Consider the following 17,143-nt stretch of genomic DNA (forward strand, 5'->3'; position numbering starts at 1 on the left):
CCATGTGCAGATATCTGTGCAGCCCACAGTCAATGAGAACCAAGGAACAGAAAAAGGAGGAGTTGGTCTTGTCTCACATCAGAGGACTGGGCTCTATGAGAGCAGAGCTTTGCAGAGCTCCTTGGGGCCTGTCTTCTTGAGTGAACTGTGGAAGGACAGAAAAACCAGCATCACCTCTCTCTAAACAGGCCATCATTCTAACTTGTGTCCTTGCCAACATACTCACTGCAACCTACAACTTCCCTCACCTCCACAATGTATCCCTCATGGTCAAGATCAAGCACATGCTTTTACTGCTCACAGAGAACATAACTCATTTTGCCAAGAGCTTGGTTTATATTTAGTTGTTATTAAAAGCTGGGGGAATCAAATAAAAGACTATTGGCTCTGAGAAGCTCTGCTCTGCAGGCAGTCAGATGAGATGACCTTGAGAGCTCTCCCATTTCTGGCTGCTGCAGTAATCACTGCTGCTGGGAAAATGAGCCTGAACAGGATGAATTCAGCACACAATTTCATTACATTTCTCTGTGCTTGTGGGTTTTTTAAATGGAAAAGCATTCCACATTCTCAGCTTTTAACTTTATTTCTCTCTTCAGTTGTCCTGTTTCTATCATCCTTATTTCATGCTGTCTTCCCTCTTTGTGTTCCCTTCCTTTTGCTTTATAGGACACTGCTCTCTTAGCCAGACACACGATGTATCTCTTTGTGTGTTGTTTTCTTGTATGTTTGCTACTTCTGTTACTTTATCTTGGCCCTTCCCTCTGTCTTTTACCACTCCTCACTTTGAGATACTCTTTTCTCCACCATGTTTTGCCTTGGGGTTTTTTGTATCCTGAATTACATGCTGTTTCTTGGAGTGGATCTTTATTTTTCATGTAAAACCTGTTGCATTTCTTTAATCTCTAGCACAATCTCACCACCACTTATACTACATTGACTCCATTGACTTCAGGGGAACTGGAATGGATAAGAGGGTAATCCAGTTTGGGAGAGATCAAAAGCCAGATGGCATGAAGTGGTAAAATGAGGAAGAGAAAGCTTATAATAATCTTTAATCTTTAAGGTAGACGTTCCTGGGTTGCAAAGGGAAATCCTGCTAGACCCAGGAGCAGACCTGCTGGCATGACTGCAGTGTGCAGCTGGGCATGCCATAAACTCACCTGAGCTTTCCAGAGCCACGTAATACAGGGTCAGGTCACATGCACCACTTCCCAGCATTCTTACGGAAAAGCAGTGTATTCATCCAATAGACACAGTCCCACATTCCAAATGAATTCTGGCCTACAGCTGTCTGGGGAAACTCACATTATACAACCTGCATTTAATCACCTTTTTCCCTTGTAATTTGATTTCCCTTTTTCTCTGTCAGTGATGGAGAGCTCTTCTTTTTCCCACTATATTTGTCTTGGGCTACGAAGCACAAAGAACATTTCTCCCTTAGTTCAAATAATCTGATATAATTTGTTAAGGACAGAGAAGTAATGGGATTAGGGAGACAGTTATTCAAACAGTGCCATCAGCCCAGTCTCTAGTGTGAGGCAGTTATACAGCTCAGCAGCACTTTCCATTCCTTGGCTTGTACTTGGGTCAGCAGGACAGTGGCTAGAGTGAGCAGGAAAAAACGTGAGACTAGAATTAAAGGACCAGAGCTAACAGCAATGAGTCTGAGCCAGGCTGTCAGTTGTTTCAGTCACCTTCCTGATGACAGAGCTTGCAGGGCTGGTAAAGCTGCCAGCAAGTAGGGTGAGGCTTCTATTCCAGTCTGTTAGTATGCATTCTTAAAAGGTTGTGTTTAATCCAGGCTAATACAGCCACAATGTTTTACCATCTCAAACATGCTTATCCTGTACAATTCCCATGGGTGTGTTCATAGCCCTCTGAATGACATAGATGTCACTACAAGCCCCTTCAAAGTCCCCAGGACATCATGATAAACATTTCCCTTCACTGTTCTGATAGCTCAAGTCAAAGAACAATTTTCTAGTGTTCAAATGCTCTCTCCAACATTATGGTTTAAAAATCAAAATAAAACAAAAACAAAAGAAAAACATAAACTAGGAGGCAGGCCCTGTAAGACTAACTTGGCAAAGCTGACCTGCTGAATAGCCTGTGGTGCCCAGCCCAGCCCAGCCCAGCCCAGTAGATGCTGGCCATGCCATTGGTTTCCATCAGCCTTGGATCACTGCAAATAAAGAGTACAGCCCTCCCCAGTGGTGACAGAAACTATATGGGATCACACTCTGTATTTCACATTGCTGCTAACACAAAATCAGAATGGCTACCAAACTGAAATTGTCATAAAGCTGAAAAGTTGATAAAGTGGATAAAGCTGTGTAAGTGGATAAAATGTAGAAGTATATTAAATATAATGTTTTTTTAATTGCATGGTATTGCTTTATTTCTCAAAATAACTGCACTAAAAGTTGTTTTGACAACATTCCCAGTGAAAATGCAGTAGTTTTGTTTCTTTTACCTAGAGCAGATTATAATGGGGCTATGAAAATACCATCCCTTAAACAGAATTGACAACTTCTTTACCAGAACAGATTTGTCCTTTTCACTTTACAGTGGATATACTTTTCATAGCAATCATGTTTAAGAGTTAATTTTCCTAATGAACACAGACAGCAGCCTGACTTTCCCATGCTGCCCTGGAGATGCAGTCTTGACTTACATTTTGTTGTCTAAAGCTGTCAGGATTGTATGTGCTGACTAAACTGGAATTTTGTTTTCAGCTTTTCACCTGTCCCCATGCATGTCCCCATCATTTCCCATTGTTCCATCAGTTCACATAATTCCTCATGCTGCAGCCCATAGATCCCTACATCTTGCTCCCGCTGCCCAGGAGCAAGGCAGTCACTGGGGGCTGTCCTTGGCCAAGTGCATCAGGGAAGGTTATGTTTTCTCCTGTCTGCTTTCTCTCAAAGAAAAATTGACCAAGGTTTGCAGAGAGGCTTCATTTAGTCACCAAATGTGGTTAAAAACCAGGCTTGGCACTTGGTGGTTCCTTTCAAATTGTACCTCTGTGACTCTCAACAGGGTAGTTAAGTTTCATAATTCCTCTTGCCTCTCATGGAGCCCAGGGCTTACATAATCACAGTAAGGTTGAGGTGGGAAGGGACCTCAGAAAAGTGGCTGACCCAAGTCCAGGGTCATCTAGCAGGGCCCACCTACAGCAGGTTCCCCAGGACCCTGTCCAGTCGGGTTTTTAAAATCTCCAAGGCTGGTGTGGGGTGCTAGGGTTTAGTGTACCACTTTGGTGTGCTTGCTGAGCCCCTGCATGCAGGCCAGCAGCTGACAGACCTCTTTTTTCCTACTCTGCTACTGTGGAGAGAGATAAGATATGGAATTCCAGCTGCTGTAGCAAGAGAGGAAGGTTGGAGTATGTTAGGAATTCCAGAGTAGCAGGTAGGAGACTATCATCCTGGACTGATAGGGGGTTTCTAATAAGAGAGGGGTACATGGGGTTTATGTACTAGTGTTGTGGGATAAGATTATATTAAAGAAAAGGTGAGGTTGGAAGTGTGTCCTCTTTACTGTTTTTGTGCAGCCCATCCAAGGCATACTTGGAGAAAAGGCCATTTTTCTCTTCCCATTGTTCTTTCTCTGAAATCCATGCATGCCAGAGTGACAGGGTCCCTGGGTCAGGACTCTTCTTGTGTTGCCCCACTTTTCCTTCCTGGAATCTGTTTTCTTCTAAGCTTTGTGCTTTCAGGTGTTTCAGGTGCAACAATTTTTATCAGGTTTGTATCACACAGGAAGCCCGATGGCACATCAGCCTTTCAGCTGCAGCCTGTTTGATCAGGTGCAGAGAGGTAGAATTCAAATGACTCTTTATCTATATAATAGCTATTGTTTCCTCTATCTCTCAACTCCAGAGCTAGAAAAGAAAGATGTTGTTTCCCATCTTTGCTTCTAAAAGCCATGGTTTTCAAACAGCCTTTGATCTGACTTTCACTGACTGCCAGGGTAACCAGTTCCTGGCTTGCACACAAAGGGCACTTGCTCTACCTTGCCTACCCAGGGTATTAAACTTGGGGGCCTCTTTCACTGCTCTTGTTCGTTTAAAGCTGGGAAACTGCTACTGCCAGGAAGGTTTGTAATGCTACTGTGCCATCTTTGTAAAGTTTCATGTCTGCTTTCCAAAGTAACATGTAAATCCATAGAGAGGTGTGCCACTAACATTCATTTCTTAGCCAATGAATTGCACCAAGAAAATAATCTCTCAATCATTTCATTGTGACATAAGGTATATCTCAAGAAAACCAAAGCATTGATGGTGAGAGCAAAGGACAATAAGAAAGAGTGGACAGATAAATAGTGTGGCCTTGATGATTTTAAAACTGCATGGAAGTGAGAAGTCTGCATCTGATTAAAGAGATCCATTCTTCACATCTTGTCTCTCCTTGGCTCTGCTTATGGCAAGGGAGAAAATTCATCCCTGCTGTAAGCCAGCTGAAGTCATTCTAATCTCTGTTTTTAATACTTACTGCTGTGCTTTTCGTATTTATATGAAGAAATAGCATAAAGAAAAAAGAGAGAAAAATTAGGCAAAGTTACAATAGCAAGTGAGATACCAAAGATTAAAGCATGAAACAATATGTTAAAACTCAGCATGGAGTCAAACACACAAAAATTCAGCATTATATTTTTCTATCTCCTCTCCTCTTTCTGTCTGTACGTTGTCTTGTTGGAGTGTTATCAGTGGACCATCTCACAAATGCCTGGTATATTTTACATCTTAAAAATTGAACATGCAAAAGGACAAAACTTCAATTTTAAATAAGGATGTATTTCACAAAGGATACACAAATTCTAACTAACCTTAATGTGTTTTGTGTCAAATACAGAAGGAGTTTCTCAAGGAAACTTCTCTTTGGTGCTGCCCACTCCATGCCAAGGAAGGCCATGACAGTCCACACTGGAGGTGAAGGTAAAGGGATCCTCTCTTTCTGTTCTCACTCTTTGAATCAAATGTGATGCTGCTCAAGTTTGTAAATCTCTTTATATAGAGGTATGTGTGTTTCTAGGAACATATATTTATATATAGCTAATGCCTTGAAATTAATACAGCTCAGTTCTGTTGAATCTTCCAAATCTGGGGCAGAGCAAGAGTAATTTTTAGAATTGCAGCTTCACATAGACCCATCTAAATCTTGTATATGTCTTTTTATTTTGTCTTTTTTTTGTCTTTTTTTTTTTTGTCTAGACCCATATCTCTATGATTTAGTACACAAGGTATTTATTTTACTTGGTAATACTGCCTTGGGATAAAGCCCAAGATAAAAGTGAATTATCCCCTCATTGTCCTGACTCTTTCTGTTTAGGTAAGAATAAAATTAAAAGGTTAACTGGCAATGGAAAATCTTACACATTGGACAGTGGAAAACTGCAGGGTTTCACGGCTCATTCTGTTAATGAGTAGCAGTAAATAGTATCTTTTTTCTTCCTATCTAGTTTCTTTTTTTTAAAAAAAACCAGCATTGTCTTACACTCTTTCAATTGCAAAGCAGGCTCCCTGCAGAATGCCAGCCCTGGACAGCAGCAAGGGTGTGCTGTATGCACACCTGGGCAAATCTGCTGTATGGATTGCAGTGTAATGAAGAGGCACCCAGGTAAACTTGGAGTTTAGACACAACCAGGTGTGATAACTCCATGTACTGAAGTTTCAAAGCTCATGAAAAAGAAAGACAAACAAGTAGTGCTGCACTGATGGCTTGAGTACCACAGCAATGGCTCATTGAGGTGTTTGCAGTGCAGACCTGCTCTGCATGAGCATAGAGCTGCAGTCAGGGAGAAGTGTAAACTGAGGAGTCCACAGCTCTTAGGGACACACCAAACACTTCTGTTTTCTCCTTGGGATAAAATTCATGTTGTCTGGATACAGCTGTGTTTGTGAGCTCAGCTAAGAGTATCTGCCCAGAAAAATGCATCAAAGCTGAACAAGAAAATATGGTTGTATAAGCAAGGCAATTGTCTTTGAACATGAGGTAGGTGCCTAGTCATCTAACACACTTGCTCTGGAGTATTCTGCCATGCTGAGAATTTTAAAGAAATTGTTGGTGGATGGCAGCTATGATTTCACCAACCTGTACCTCAAGAAGAGTGCAATTCCATTAGAAGACAATCCTCATAAAAGAACAGTTTACATAGAGCACTGTAGTATTGGTCGTGAAAAAGAATGTGGCTGACAACTCCCTTTGAACAGCCCTCCTTCATTCTCAGAAACATTGCTGAACTTCCTGGCAGGCTCAGTAGTTTAACATGAATAGCCTTATCATTTTAATGACATTTTATATTTCCTAATATTGCTATTTCACAGATTCACAGAGTTTTTGAGGTTCAGAGGGATGTCTGGAGATGGTATGGTTCAACCTGCTTGCTTAAGCAGGGTGACCGAGAACTGGCTGCCCAGGAGCATATCCAGCTGGCTTTTGAATACCTCCAAGGATGAAGTCTCCCCAGACTCTCTTGGTAATCTGTGCCAGTGCTTAGTCGCCTTCACAGAAAAAAAGTGTTTCTTTGCATTCTGATGGCACCTCCTGTGTTTCATATCTACAGAATCACAAAAGCACTGGGTTAGAAGAGACCTTCAAGATCACCGAGTCCAACCCACACCCTAACACCTCAACTAAACCATGGCACCAAGCACCACATCCAATCTTTTTTAAACACATCCAGGGATGGTTACTCCACCACCTCCCTGGGCAGACCATTCTGGTACTTTATCATTCTTTCTGTAAAAACCTTTTTCCTAATATCCAACCTATATTTCCCTTGGCGCAGCTTAAGACTGTGTCCTCTGGTTCTGTCAGTTGCTGTCTGGAGAAAGAGACCAACCCCCATCTGACTAAAGCCACCTTTCAGGGAGTTGTAGAGAGTGATAAGGTCACCTCTGAGTCTCCTTTTCTCCAGGCTAAACAACCCCAGCTCCCTCAGTCGTTCCTCACAGGGTTTGTGTTCCAAGCCCCTCACAGCCTTGTTGCCTCCTCTGGATGCGCTCAAGCATCTCAACGTCCTTCCCAAACTGAGGGGCCCAGAACTGGACACAGCACCCAGGGTGTGGCCTCACCAGTGCCGAGTACAAGGGAAGAATGACCTCCTTGCTCCTGCCAGCCGCACCATTCCTGATACTGGCCAGGTGTCATTGGCCTTCTGGGCCACCAGGGCACTCTGCTGGCTCATGTTCAGCTGGCTGTCAGTACCCCCAGGTCCCTTTCTGCCTGGGCACTGTCCAGCCTCACTATCCCCATTGGTGTTGCAGGTTATTGTGGCCAAAATGCAGGATGGCCAGGGTATCAGACCCAGCCAGCATGGGTTTAGGAGGGGTAGGTCATGTTTGACCAACCAGGTCTTCTTTTATGACCAGGTGACCTGCCTGGTGGATGCAGGAAACGCTGTGGATGTTGTCAGCAAGGCCTTTGACGCTGTCTCCCACAGCACACTCCTGAAAAGCTGGCAGCCCGGGGCTTGGACAGGAGCACTCTTTGCTGGGTTAGGAATTGGCTGGATGGCCAGGCCCAGAGTGGGGTGGTGAATGGTGCCGTATCCAGCTGGGCCAGCCACCGGTGGTGTCCCTCGGTCTGTGCCGGGGCCAGTTCTGTTCAATATTTTTACTGATAACATGGATGACGGGATTGAGTCTTCCATCAGTAAATTTGCAAATGACACTAAGCTGGAGAGTCAATCTGTTGGAAGGTAGGAGTGCTCTGCAGAGAGACCTGGAATGGTTGGATGGATGGGCAGAGTTCAATAAGATGATGTTTACTAAGTGCCAAGTCCTGCATTAAGTCTCTCCAGTTGCAATGGGAAGACTGGGGACAAAATCTTTCACTTCTGGCTTCCCTTATAGTCACTGGAGAGATAGAGCAAGAGCCTTATCACAGAATCACCCATCCTATCCATTCCAATATAGATTTTTAAGAGAGATGGGATAAATTAGTGAGGGCTTTCTGTGTCTAGCAGGGAAGGAGCTCAAGCAGCTAGTTCAGGATAAAACATCTAAATTGCATACAGCTCAGGTCAGTAAGATGAGCCATACACTTGCCATCTTTTAAACTTATTTTAGTTCCCTATCTGTAAAATGAGGATGCTGCCGCTTCCTTTTTTCTCCCATGTATTTGAACTGTATGTAACTACTATGTTAGGCTGAATGGTGTTTAGCCTGGTGCCTAGAAAAATGACAACTGACATCTTTTTGAGCTTTATCGGCTTCAGGCTACCACCATTAACAATGAGGGGATGAAATACAGAGCTTCCAGAGCAACTAAGTTTTGAGCAGCCATACACAACCTAAAAAACTGACATAGAAGAGGCATGAAGGGAAAAATAAGGCAATGATTTTCCACAATTTCTCATTGTCTCAACCTTCTGAACAGCTGCCAACTTCAAACCTAAACTGGCATATTTCTTATTTTGCTGTTTTCACAGGAGATAATTATAGCTCCTTGTTCCACAGCTTACTGTATAAAATGCTGAGCAGTACTTCTGTCTATTCTTCTTAGGTCTGAGGAACTTTAACTACCTTTGATTCTTGTGTTCCAGATAATCACTATTAAGCAGTTAAAAGTTCATTAAAAATGAGGCAAAACATAGATGAAAATGCCAACAAAAACATGCCTGAAAAGACAGATTAATAAAATGGTTGTGTCATTAGAAAGAGATTTTCTCAGACTATATTTTTAAACATATCTAAAAACATTTTATATACTTCAATTATATTTGATGAAATTTACTTTCTTTGACATAATTGTCCTAAGGATGTGGAATTTTAAAATGGAAATGATACTCTGAAGCAGCACCCAATGAGGACATTTTCTGCAAATATTCATATGTGTATCTTTCATGACCCAGAGTTCAAATTTATCCACTGTTTTCCACACTATGGAAATAAGTTTAAACTATAATGCATAATTTAAATGAAGATGGGAAAAGCATGTTTGAGTTGCAGGCCTGTACTTTTCCACAATTAGGAAGGCAACAGTTCCCTTGGGTTTTCTTTCTTTGGCTGTGAAGGAAAATGGCTGCGTAGTATTTCCAAAACATTTCTGTGCTATTCCACAACATCAATACCTCAACAAAAGGATATTCCTTCTCTCATTCTTTTAATCCAAACTCATACTAAAAAACAGCAGAAACCAAAATTAGAAAACATTCTTTAGACGTTCCTCTTTTTTTTTTTTAAGTTCTCCAAATTGAAATGCTGCTCAGATCATCCCTTCTCTCAGCCTGAACTCTGCTAATGAGAAGGCCCTTGGCATTTATTCTTCTTTGTGGATGGGTAGGGAACAGCCAGTGCTTTTCTTGCTAGCAGATAAACAGAATGGATGAATAAGGCACCACAGTCCTAGATTAGGCCAGAGATTCATCACTGACAGATAGTACAAAGGTCAAATAATATCTTATCAGAAAATATCTAAAATAGTGAAGCACACTTGGAAGCACAAGTTGAAATCATAATTCCTAGCCAGGTCACAACAATCAAATCTTTTTTCCTACATTTAAAACTACCTCTAAACACTAAACAATTACTAGTAAGCTTTGTGTTTTGCAGCCCTGGTTGAAGAAGTGTAGGGAGCTGGCAGGGCCAGAACTGGCAAACAGGCAGCAGGGCAGGATGCTGACCTGAACAAGGCAATAAAAGCATGCCAGTGTCAGCAATGTACACTGCACCAGGCCAGCTGCCTGTGCAAACAGACGCTTGCTAGAGCCTGAAATAATTGTTCAGAGAGCAAAGTAGGGCAGTTCCAGTAGAGATCCACGCTTAGCAGCCATCCCCTCTGCTGGGCAGTGGCTGTCAGGAAAAGGATACAGATAATCAGCAATATGACTGAGGGGAACAATTATGAGGGGAACAATTTTTTATTTGCCAGAGACACCAAACACCAAAACTGTTATTGGCCCATTCCTAAACAGTTGCATTACTTGCAATGTAGTCCCATGAGAAACTGATGGTCATTCAGAGATATAAAATGAACCTCTTTGTTGATTCATGGTATTCTGTGGGCTGATAAACATGAGAAAAATGGAAAGATCTTATTAAAGAATAAAACAATGTTTCTGCATTTGCTCCTTAACTGCTGTAGAACTTGAGGATGATCCAACTCCAAACTGCTGTGCTCACATGAACCAAACCATAAAACTAAGAAACCTAATGAACGTGAAATGTCAAAGAGAAGATAACCAAATTCATAAAAGTACATAAGATAGAAAAAAAAAAATTAGGCCAGATGTGGTCAACAAAGAGCCTTTCCAGATTGGTTTTGAGCCAACCTAGTGCCTTTCTCTTATTTAATAACTTCAATGATTTGTAGTCCTGTTTGTACGCACTTTCCTCCTTTTTTAATCTTCACAGGATCAGTAAAATGTTAGCCCCAGGATACACTCTCTCTGAAGCACAAGAGGCTTAGTCAACCTGTTCTGCATAAACATGCGAAAATACACAGATCAATTGATTTACAAAAGGCACTACAGTATCTACCTTGCCCATTCCTTCCTGTTTTGAGATAGCAAAGATTAGAGATATGGGACGTATTTATTATGTTTTCCCTATGCTTAAACAATCATATGAAAATGCAGTTCTGCTAAGTCTGTAGGCTAAGAACCAAGGATACTCCAGCTCCTTGTGTTCTGCCATCACAACAGGTCTTTAAGGTATGAAAGCAGATCAGGTAAGCAGTAAAATCTCCCCAGGTCTTCTTCCCCACATTTCTGAAAGACAATGAGAATGCAGCGTGTAACGTGACACTGAAATAAAATGGATGGTTCCAAATCTGGCAAAGTGAACCAGTCCTTTCCCGTTTTTAGGGCCTGAAATATTTAGACACACAATAGGTTTCCTTGATATTTCTGTATGGCCCCTTTATCTGACAGGATCTTGGGGACAGGTGAGTGCTTTCACACACTGCTGAGGGTCTGAAGCTTCCCAGGTGGAGTTCTGGGGCCATGATCCAAGAAAGCCATAAGGACTAACACACAGAGCTGAAGGAAGCAGAAGAAGAAACAGACTGCTCTTAAATAGCACAGCAATAGCCAAGTACCAAAGATGTATCCTTGATTTAAAACAAGGCTGGTGACATCTTAAACAACCACAGCTTGTTGGTGGCCAAGCCTGCATTTCCAGTGCCACTTGGAAATCTGATGCACATCATGTACCAATTAAAGAACAGCCTTTGGGTATTAGTGTACTAAACGGTGCAGTCCAGACAGTCTCTAGCTCTGTCTGGTTGGGCAAACTGCACCAGCAATGTACCTGATTTGAACCAACCATTCAAAATGTGCATCTTCATCCTCCTTGTGCCTGGTCTCCCTGGCACCTGATCACCACCATGGCCAACAAATTTGATCACTTATAGGTGAATCAGAGAGAGGAAAGGACCGACCACCATCTGACAGTTTTGAAAGCTCTTGTTCAAGGAAAAATATGTCATATTGGATTTGAGCTTTTCTGGAGCAGCTGAGAGGAGATCTTCTGTCTTCCCATTGTATCTAGTCCATAGGAGGAAAAAAACTGCAGACCTTGAACGCAGCTGAAGCAGGCACAACAGCATCTCTGCCTGAACACTACACTGAACCCCTATTTTTACCCACTGTTACAGCTAAGATGACTGAATTACAAGGTCACGTATTTTGCCGAGGGCCATATCATGAGTCATTTGATTAAAACTCTGCCCTTCCTGGCTCACAGTCATTTTCTCTACTCATTAGTACACACAATGTAATAAAATATTGGAATATACCCAGAACGGAGTCTTGCTTATACCACTTCCTCTGTAGTTCACTAGCACAGACCTCAGTTCCTGGCTTAGGCAACTTTCCAGCTCAACTACATGATGCAAAATAACATTTTAAGTTACATTTCAAGTGGGATAATGAGAAGCTACAGAACATCAAGATTGTTCTAAATTTAAACAAAATCACAAGAGGAATTTTAGAGAGTATTCAAGAGGATAAACAGAATAGAGGCTAAGCAAATGCATAGTGGACAATATTCACCCTTTCTATTATCCATCTTGACCAGGGTTCTTTGATGCCTTTAGTAACTTATGACATTCCCCCTTCTTTGTTTTTTTTTCCCCCACAATTTTTAGCAAAAAACCTTTAACCAACACTCTAATCTAGGATAATTGAAAACTGAAAAGTTGGTAAAATTAACCAGCTGTTCTGACTGATGAGAAATCATCATGACATGAGGTATTTTTTTAAAGTTGCAATAACACTCTTTTAACACAGTTAACGAAGGGTTCATTTTATAAACTCATAGGGTGTTGGAATGAAAGATGTGATCGTTCCCATGTAACCTCATAAATTCTCTTGCTAGTCAGTTTCAAGTCTACGAGCTTCAGTAAAATTCTCATGAGAACACAGCATCCATCCATAAAAACTCCTGAACCCACCATGGGAATCAGCTGGTTTAGAAGGGTTCAGAGGTTCAAGCCTGTGGTTTATTTATTGAAATTTTCTCAGTAAATATATCATGGTATAATAGATAACAAGCACACTGTTTTGTGCTAGTAACATCCGTCTTCCATAATATACATGCACAGTAAGTTTCAAAAATAGGAAGGAAGAACACTAAGTTACATTTAAATGTGGGTGCACTGAACCTTTTCTCAAAAAGAGTCTGAAATCATAAACAAGAGTGAGAATTTGCTTCTTTATCTTTCAAAACCACTCTCATCAAATGCAGCTAAGATGTTGCTATGTGCAAAGGCATAAAAAGGGAATTCAGATCACCAGAGGTTTTGACAGGCTGGGCTGAAGTTAGATGCTTCTAGTCCCAGAAGATGATGGTGACTTAGAGATAACAGTGGTAGAGCATAGGAAGCTGCAGAAGTACATTCCTTCACTGTAGTATTAGAATGTGAATCTGACCACGAGCACCATGTCCATGCTGGAAACAAGCATTTCGTAGAGTCTGTGGTTGAAGGCTCTGAACCAATTTTACCTCCTCCCTCTATAAAGCCTCCAAACCAGCCCCTAAAAAAGTGCAAATTCCTTCCTTTCCTCAGAGACAGCAAACAGCAGCAGGAATGCAATAGACAGCAGAAGCTTCTGTGAGGCAATGTGGTACCCAAGAATAGCCTAGAAACTCCCTCAGGTGATGAATTTGATAGCTAGTTTGTGTCAGACTAATTATCCTAACACAGGATTCATGCAGTTATTTCAACTTCAAAAGGCTTCTGAGGGAAGAAAAATACCACTAAAATCCAAATAGATTTATTTTACTGTTGGAAACCAAAGCCAGTTGGTCTATAGCCTCTGGTGGTTGAGAAGAACATTTCCATCCTAAGAAAGAGTCAGTCTTTCAGTGATGTTTTTTGGCAACTCATTTCCGGCCTTTAGAAGCAGGCTCTGGAGGTGGCACAAACAGGGAGGTGACAAAGTCACCTTCCTCCCAGCTCTACAACCAGCTGCCAGCTTCCAACTCTGAAAATAAACAGGCAGATGGTCACAGCACTCTCTGTGGTCCAAATCATGCTGCTCCATGCAGGTGTGCAGAGCACTGCAGCCTCAGCACACTGCAGGGGCCAGGACTGCCAACATCACCATTACTCTAAGGTGTCAGGGATGAGTATGCCATGGGCAGTCTCTGCATTCTCTACTCTGCAACTCCTGTATGCTGCACTCTTCTCCTGGCACTGCAGTATTAAGATGAAATGGGAGAGGAGGATGCTATGGGGAAAGGGTGTATTTCCTGCCTGGCTTCTCTGGGACACAAATACACAGCCTTCATACTCAGCTGCTCTGTGCTCTGTATTGCATCCCATACTCAGAGCCCCACTGCCTAACGGTGGTGGAGTGTTTGCCTAGAAAGAGCACAAGGCTGTGCAGAAAAAGAGCCTTTAGTCTCTCCTCTCTGCATTCTGTGTGCATGCAAATCTGCTCAGAAAAACGGGCTCCATTCTGATTTCTGCCAATCATCTGCTGAAACATAAATGTGTTTTAGTTTTTATACTATCAAACTCCAAGCAACTTCACAGGCTTCCTTCAGCTACCATAACAGTACCTTGAATATGTTCAGAAAATATGCTTAGCTTTGATAATAAAGTTCTGGCTTTGTATTTCAAAGAAGTGTACTTCAAATCCTGCTGGGAGTGCATTTTTATTTAAAATTCTCTATATCTTTTCTTTCTCTTCATGTGAGCTCAGCATATGTACAGTATTTGAATGCCTGGATTAGAAGTATAATTAACAAAAATATTCCAACAACTTTTTTTTTTTTTTGGAAGAAAGAAAACTTACTCTTTGTGTGTGTCTGTGTACCTGACAGAGCTGGTTTCCTTCACACTGACACACCCAAAAAATGTTTAAATAAAATTCAACGGTTTGATATGTAAAATAAGAATTACAAATCTTTTTTAATTTCTTAATGTAATCAAGAGTTTGATCCCACAAGCAGTGTACATTATTATTTAGTGTTAACAGCTATAGCTGTGCACATACAGGAAGTCTGCAGGCACCTTTATATATTTATACATCTTTTCTTTGGAATAGAGCTGGCCTTTCCATTTGCTAAATCATTTAGATGATAGGGAAAACGGGAAAGCAATGTAATACAGCACTGATTGACTTTTGCAAAGTAGAAACCAGATCTAATTCCATTTTAGCCTGGTCAAACCTTAAGGTTTTAAGGGAAGCTTCTTCTTCGCCCAGCGATAACAGTAACTTGTAATTTACATGGCACATATTCTAAAAATCCTCAAACTTACAAAGATTTACAGGGGTCACTTCTGTCAAGAGTGAACTGCAGAGAGGGGTTAAAAATAGGTTTGTGTGAGATAAAGAGATGGGCAATGAAAATTAAAGACAACAAACCAAGAGTAATGTATGCCCCTTGAAAAATGCAGACAGTAATAGGTAGACATAATATAAATTCTAACACTGAATTATCCTTTAGGTCACAAAAAATGTCAGGAGACTTTAAATACCACAGATGGTCAGTGCCTCCATTTTCAATTACCTCTGACAGATGGCCCTTCCCTACGGCCCAGTGCTGATATGCCAAGAACACAGATTAGAGATTGACTCAGAGGCAAGAGCGGTGCCATACTTTGCAGCTGTATTTATAGACAGACCCAGAGTGTTCCTTGCCTCTGTATCTGCAATTCAAAAACACTGCATGAAGACATATTGAAACAATAGCAGTCACTTGGTTCTATTCCCTGTCCTGATTTACCACCATAAATCATACTGTAGACTATTCACCAGCTGCATGAAGGCCCCAGAATGTATCAGCATCCATTCTAGCAGCTAACAGTTCTGCCTATAGTTAATGCATTTCACTAGCACTGCAACTCTCTTTCATTCCCAAAAGTTGAGGCTTCTGTTATAGATCAAATCATCAGTTAAATTATTGGCCAGTAATCTCAAAACCCAAGCCAACTGCTGACAAATCAAATCCACAACTGGCATTTATACTAAATTAATCATGTAGCACATGGGTATTTGTTAGCACTTTACCACATTGTACACAATCTAGTTATTTCCTGACTCCAGTTCCAGTTTCAATCATGGCTCTTCATTTTATGTAAAACATCCAAAAAATAAAATTATCCCAATGTCTTTATCACCTCAAAAAATGTAAACTGTGGGAGTGTGAAATGTAAATTCTTTACAATCCATTAAAGCTCCAGGTCCAGATGGTCTCTCTGCAGTTTTTCCAATGATCCAATTTGCTGTTTCCATCCCATTTATGATGCCTATATTGAGAATCATAATAGGTGTTCAAAACACCTTTAGTAAAGCAACTGTTAATTTTATTTTTGGATTTTGGAGCATGAAGAGAGTCTGCAAATAGGTTTGCTTGCCCACTTATCATCACCATCTACTGAGGGGGATGCATCCAGAACACAAGTCACTCTGGTTTGAACAGTGTTAGCCACGCGGCTGCAGGCAGCTCGGCCATGCCCCTTGCTCCTCTTCCTGTTCCTGTGGCCCATGTACCTCCCAGGGAGGGCCCTTCCTCACTATGGACCTGGCAGGGATGCACAGCACACCCTGGACAAATGGCATAGGTAATGTCATGCCTGAAGATAAAGATGTGTGTGAATTGAGTATCTGTGTGTATCTGCAGATGAAACACACCCAACTGCCCAGCCAGCATTTGCCCAAACTGATCATGTTACAGAAGATGATCGTCAGCCAGATTAAACAGTTACTGGGGAGTTACAAAGAGACTTGACACAATGCAGGAGCTGGACTGAAAAAAAATATTAAAGAAGTGTGAAAACTTGTAACAGGACAGACCTTGGAAGGGAAACAACTGTCTCAAGGGTGTGTGGTTCAGCCCATGACTTGTAGGGAACTTCAGGGATCTGTAAAAAGATAGAAGATCCACATCTCCCACAGGAGACATGTAAACAGGGAAATCTGCAATCTTTGGGAAGGGGGGTGTTTTTGCAACCCATACTGCCCATGAGTTGAGGGGGTGCATACAACTCTGTGCATATGTGTGCCTGCGTGTTTCTCAGATTAGTTATAGAAGACTGTTTAGAAATCTCTAGCATGCTTTGCCTATTTGTACTACTGATCTCGTTTCCATAGTTCACTGATTGCTGTATAATTACACTCTGCCAACAAAGCAATAAACTGCTTTGATTCATATTTATTTTAAACTGTGTGAACTCAGCAGCTTTACCCCACAACCTGTAACGAGTTGCTGAAGCAACCAGAAATCTCTGTAGCACAAGGATTTCATGTTTTCTTCCAGAGCATTGATTGACACTGAATAAATTCATGTTTATTAAACTGTATCTAACTACAGGTGAGATCCCATAAGTGCATGTAATATTTGTCTCAAAATAATTATTTTTAAGTAAGGCATTACACATACGGTTATTTCAGATGTCCTATTTCTACAGGAGTTCATATACAGGTGTTACATGGCTAGCACTTGTAACTAAACATACTTCAATCTGGGGATCAGCATTCAGTGTTGGCACCGTATTTTCTCCCTTGAGTTATCTGTGAAAAAAAATGAACTGGGCTGATTTGGATCTCTATTACCACAATCAGAACTGCAAAAGTGGTTTTTGCATGTTGCAGGTGTTCTCTAATCCTACAGGTTTTAGGACATTTTTTGAAACATCAATTCAGAATTTCTTGTTCTTTAAGACAGACAAATCTTAACAATTTTACCCAT

The sequence above is a fragment of the Camarhynchus parvulus genome, chromosome 3, assembly GCF_901933205.1.
Source record: "Camarhynchus parvulus chromosome 3, STF_HiC, whole genome shotgun sequence".
Classification (NCBI taxonomy): domain Eukaryota; kingdom Metazoa; phylum Chordata; class Aves; order Passeriformes; family Thraupidae; genus Camarhynchus; species Camarhynchus parvulus.